The sequence below is a fragment of the Rhipicephalus sanguineus genome, chromosome 1 (genome assembly GCF_013339695.2).
Source record: "Rhipicephalus sanguineus isolate Rsan-2018 chromosome 1, BIME_Rsan_1.4, whole genome shotgun sequence".
Lineage (NCBI taxonomy): Eukaryota > Metazoa > Arthropoda > Arachnida > Ixodida > Ixodidae > Rhipicephalus > Rhipicephalus sanguineus.
In genome coordinates, this window is record NC_051176.1 from 263,021,964 (window position 1) to 263,027,999 (window position 6,036).

Below are 6,036 nucleotides of genomic sequence, written 5' to 3' on the forward strand. Positions count from 1 at the left end.
AACTGTCCTATAAACTCATTTTTGCTGGTTGGTTGCATAGTTTTCAACTTCTTGCTCAGAACTGTACGTTGGAAAATGAAACATCTTGTTTGAATGCACACATTTTATGTAAGGTTACATTCATTTTTGCACAGTAGGAAACATACTGGAGTAATGAAAATGAGATTGAAAAAGGAGAACTAGAAAGCAAATAGCAAAATTCTTATAAAAGTTACAGTAAACAAAATAACGTAAGCTTTTGTTTCAGATACATGCATACACATACATACATACATACATACATACATACATACATACACACATACATACATACATACATACGTTGAGGTGTAGTTAATAGGATGAACTGCTATAAAACAACAATGCTGATACACTCAGTCTTGAGCATATGAGGTTTCAAGGCAGTAACCTACGAGAGAAATCTCTCACCACTTTTATGTGCCAACTCGGCATTTCTCGAACCCTCCTGGAACAATTTGATGCATAGTTCCTGCTGCTGCCCACTCACAAGCAATTTTTATACATTTGGTGGGCGGCAGCCCACGACGATATATAAGAAAAGAGCCCCTGACAATGTGATGCCAAGGAAAAGCGCAATGCATCACATTTTGGTACATGTCTGCAATATGACACATAGTTTATTTACATAGTCGGGCACATTGACAACACTATAACAAGCCATGTTAGGTGACGTGGGCTGAAAAATTGGCACAGGTCGGACAAATTCTGGACGAATACATAAATAAAACAATTCGCTGTTACTAAGCTCCTGGGTACAAAAAATGCTGTTGTTGACATGTCAAGACCCTATTGCTTCTCCTGAAAACACTCCTCAAAAAGGTTTAGAAGTGTGCACATTGAGAGACTGCTGTATAGCAGTCTCTCATTCCGCTCGAAAAAAAATTTCAGTGCACTTCTAGACAAGGCATGTGATGTGAAGCTTCAGTGTCTTGCATGTATATCTTGCTGCTGGCCTCAGCTGCAATGTTTATCAGCAGAAATGTGCATAATAACATTTTATAATGTACCACGATGAAGTAATTATGTTTCAGGCGTATAAACCATGGACAACAATAAAATAATTTAAAAACGTTTACCTGGCACAGTTTACAGAATCTTAAATACATTTTCATGGAGCAGTCACAGCTTATCTGATGATAGTAGTAATGGTTATCAGCCTAGAAATTTGTTTGATGTCGCCAGTTTCAAGATTAGAGTATACCAACAGCCTTCTTCAGGCTAAACCATTGTACAGACGCAACAAAAGGCATAAGTAAATGCATGCTATAATCACCCTACAAAAAGCAATAAATACTTTCAGCAGTAAAATGAGCAAAGCTGCATAGATGATAAACTATTTGCAGAGTATACAATTACATAATGGAGAAACCTGTGGCAAGAAACACTATATGAAAAAAAAAATTAAAACTTGCACAGTACATGCAGAGAGGGTGACTGTTGAAGAGGACAGACAGGCGACGGGATAACATTACACAGGTGCTAAAACTTGTTGGACGTACTAGGAATAGTGACGCTCCTCTTGCATCTAAATAATCCGTGGAGAAGGACTTTCCAGAGCTTATATAAACAGAAAATCATTTGTTCTATACTAATGCGCGTATCCTGAACGACTATATCGACCAAGTGCAAAATTACCCGCTTCAATGGTTTCATTCTTGCACTACCAAACATGAAAACACGGTTTTGGTTGCCGACGATGGCTGCTGTTTCTAATGGCAGTGAAATGCAGAGACACACATGCACTTTGATTTACGAGCATGTTAAAAATTCAAGGTAGCCGAAATTAATTTGCACACTACTACTACAGTGTGCTGTACATTAATGTCAAGGTTTTGTATATTAAATGCAGAATTTAATTAATTTTGAATCCTCAAGTGCAAGGAATTGCTGAATGATGCACTGCTCCACAATTAAACTGCAGCTTAGCAGATTCTCACCATACGATTCAAACTGTTCCAGATATCACAATGCATTCTGTCTGTTGACGTGCACATTGAACAGCAGGACACAGTCACAGGTAGTCGCTGTCTACTTGTTAGCCTTGTGCGTTTTGTCCGATATACACTGTACAATTAGATGACAGTGAGGCACCTGATCCCGTGGTACTGCTGGAACATAGAAAAATGCAGATGATTGTTACAACCATGCTATGTGTAAAACTGGACAACTGATATGTGCTAGAAACTCCAGCTCTCGTATTTTCAGAAGCCGATGACAAGTATTAAGAAATATTAAAAACTAAAAAAAGGTCTGAACATAGAGCCACCAACAATGAAGTCTTTGAAAAAATATTGTATAAATGTATAACTACAATGTTCATTTTGAAGGCAACAAATTTCTGCCTAATAGTGAGACATAAGCCAATAAAGTATCTTCTATTTCTACTTTACACTAGGTGCAAGAAGCCGACCACAAATGAGTTCACTGTGCTACATTCTAAGAAAAAATGAAGTATTTGGGGAGTATTGCCACCCCACAACGACAATCGTCATCCATCTCACGTACTTTCCTCGCGTTACCACCGCGCGTCATTAGAGTGACAACATTCTTGATAGGGAAGTGCCAAGAGCCAGGTTTTCAAAAAAGAAAACCCGAGCAAGCTAGATTACGTTATTGGTGTGTGGCAGAAATACTAAAAAATACTCTATTTTTTCTTAGAGTGTAGTCATGTATTGCTAAGTTACAAGACAACAGCTATTGTTCATCACTTTAACGTTATCTAACATAGCCACGTCATCATACAGTGTGCAGGAACAATTTTGAAGACTAGAAAGCACAAAGCACTTGCGGATTATGTGTGTTTTTGTTTCTCAAAGCCGTTTTTCCTACCAAAAGTACACTTTGAAAAAAAAAATGCACTTGATTAGGAGAAATGATTGTGAGCAACAAACGCACTCATAATCCACAAATGCATGTTAATAGGCTCTTATGGTTTCCAAAAACACTCACCATCATCACTATTGCTGTCAATGCAATGCTGGACGGATATGCTGTGTCGTGCTCAGAACACCAAAGGTGCACTGTATGACTTGTCTTGCATGGGTGGGGGCTGCACTGCACTGCTGCTCAGCTGGGCCAGCCACGGACAGGAGGGTGAGCACCCATGGCTCTCAGGCATAGGGAGAGTCACCTTCAGAGATCAACAAGCGTGTATTCAGGTCAAATACGATTTGTAGAAATAACCGTGCGACTATGCAATTGTGCTGAGAACATGTACGACGGAAATGCAACATATGCAACAACATTGAAAAAAAGATGAGCTTTTTAAAAAAATGCGCATTTACTGCTCCTGTGTTGCCTGAGCTCTTTCTCCCTGCATGTTGCGAACAGCCAGGCGATTTTCACCCACTTGCTATTTCCATACAGAGCACTTGATACAGTGAGTGTGTCACAAGCACAAGAGCTCAATAAGCAATAAAAGTATTTGCGCTATTTCAAAAGCACAACTTTCCAGTCTCACATGTATGAAGTAAAATTCATAAGCTGCAGACTTTACACTTGCGACATTGTCAATTCCATCATAGTTTGCTTCTCCTTAAGTGTCCAATTAGCATTGGTGTGCGAAAATAATGCAAGCATCCACTGTTACTAACAATGTTTGGGTTGTGAAGGTGTGTACATTAACCGGTGTTTACTGTACCATCTGTACTTTAAAAAAAGCTAATGTAGCAACCAGCCATTAGGCAGTTTTCTGCCCTTGAAGCTCCCAGGCAGAGCACAGTCCATCCAGATGAGGCTGCCATGCGTGCTTCCAGGCCCCTTTGAGATCGGCTGGACGATGACACCCCTACCGTTGCAAAAGACTTGTACATTTAGGGAGCACAAGTCCTTCCTATTTCTGTACATGTGCTCCAAGTCATAAGGTGGCTTGATTTGCCAGTGCTTGCAATCGAGGGATTCCAGGACCTTACGAAAGTCTGCGATCTGTGAAGAGGCCAAACAGGATATATTAAAAAACCACCACTGAAAGCGCTCTTAATACATATTTGGCAGTAGCACAAAAACTATCACGTAGTCAAAGCTATCAAATATGCCATATTCAATCTGCAACAAACTGAAGCCCCATGTAAGCTTTACATACCGTAAGATATATATGTCCTGGTAAAGTATAGTGCTGCCACAGCAGTAATCTTCTATGCAAGTAATTTTGAAATATAAAGGGAATCCCTGAAGAAGTGCTACATGGCTCCTGGAGAATAAATTCGCATCAAATATTTTTCTCTCAACTATCAAGCGTGGTAAACAGACAGCCTCCTCTTAATGACCAGATAATAACCTGCTTAACCCAAATCATAAACGCTGCTGGTGTACTTGCTCATATTCGAATATATGTATATTGGCCATATATACGTATGTACAAAGTGGTAGTAGTACATTTTTCGTACTGGAACTTAACATGGGGTGACATTACATCTGCTGGGATGAAAAACTTACAAACGTACGTTATAGCGCTACACGAATAACAACGAAATTAGTTGCGCAAGTTCAACTCACCGATGGCACAACGATATTAGCAGCCGTCAGCGTCATCGGGAATCGAATGTGCTCTGCACTGCAGCCACAGGCAAAAGACGTCTGTGGACTGGAAATGCCGTTGACGTAGAAATGCAAGGCTAGCAAGACGTGTACGTCCACTGGTGAAGCGTGACCAATCGTCGTGGGCCGCTGTAGTCAAGGCTCCAGTGCCGTGCAGAACGACAGGACAGATGGACTCGAAAACCTGTAGTTAGCCGGTGCTGGTCTACGACTTCATCCAAGGCAAGGCACCAGTGAGAAGTGTGTTCTGTCCGAAGCGAAGCGTGACGTCCATGTGCTTTCGCTGCCAGGTACAAGTCCAAGTTTTCACCGGAGAACAGTCAAGGCGTACTGCCAAAGCAGCCACATTTACAGCAGAATGTCTCGGCGCGCGACTTCGGTTCGACACGCTATGATGTTCGGATTACAGTTATCACAACAAGGAGAAGAAACGAGTTAAAAAAGAAAGCGCCAAGCCCAGCGCCAAATCCTTAAAGCCCTCATAAAGCACCATCGCAACTTCGTAGGGCGAAACACGGTTATCAACGCTTTTAATCTTCTGTCACACGGGCACAGCCTCTTCACAAGTCTTGGAAATGTCAACACAGCACCACTGTTCACAACGCACATCGTTTCACTCCCGAACACTGCATTTGCCTGGACTGCTTACAAGAAAATAGAAGCGCACGGGCTAACCCGTGGCGATGCAAGAACCAAATACAGAGCGTAGTCGTAGTTCATGCGTTACCGTGCGGGCGCGGAATCCCTCAAGTAACGTGCCGAAATGTTGTCAATTCGAAATGCCGCACTGCACCTTACTGAGACACTGGAAAGCGAAGCAAACGAACTGTTACCAACACTCAAACACGCACTGCAGGCTCCTCGAGTGCTAGTTACCGTCGGTACACAGGCGCCGATCCCCGCTTCATAAACACACCGAGGCACAGGCTTCGATACGCTTCACCGCACACCAAGAGGCACTACCGTCGGTCTTCACACGGCTTGCGCGCACCGAAAAAGCAGCGGTATTCACAGCACATCCAGTTGAACGCTGAAGGAACCCTAGAGTTTGCGAAAATCGGCACCGACACACACAGCTTACGGCGCCATGTTGTTTTCGCGAACTGCGCAGCAGGGGCAAGCGCTAAGAGAGCTCACAAAAAGCTCTTGCGCGTTTTTGACGTCGAGATAAAAATTCCTCTTATGTGCGAGGGGGAAGATATGACGAACACGACAGGAGCGCGCGATGAAAGAAGTGTTTTGTCAACGTCATAAGATGACCTGATGTGGAGAGTACTGCTTCCCAACCAATCACAAGCTGCGCCTCTCGCTCAAGCCGTCGTCTGCTAGCGTTTGTCGTCTGCTACGATAGGAGCCTGCAGCGGGGGTTTCGCCTTGTCTACGCGATGATTTCCAGGTCGCGCTGACGCTTCTGAGAACAAAATACATATATGAGTGGGTGAATACACCTTTAATTGATATTCTCACGCCAAGTTAAAT

At 42.6% G+C, this 6,036-nt stretch overlaps 1 long non-coding RNA gene across 1 annotated transcript; it reads right to left on the bottom strand.

The window, feature by feature from the left end:
- Positions 1-601: 601 nt before the first annotated feature.
- Positions 602-5,649, bottom strand: LOC125756702 (uncharacterized). The gene is made up of 3 exons (XR_007414694.1): positions 4,516-5,649; positions 2,971-3,945; positions 602-2,129 (listed from the first exon to the last, which is right to left on the bottom strand). It is a non-coding gene; the product is annotated as an uncharacterized LOC125756702 (long non-coding RNA).
- Between the last annotated feature and the right edge of the window lie 387 nt (positions 5,650-6,036).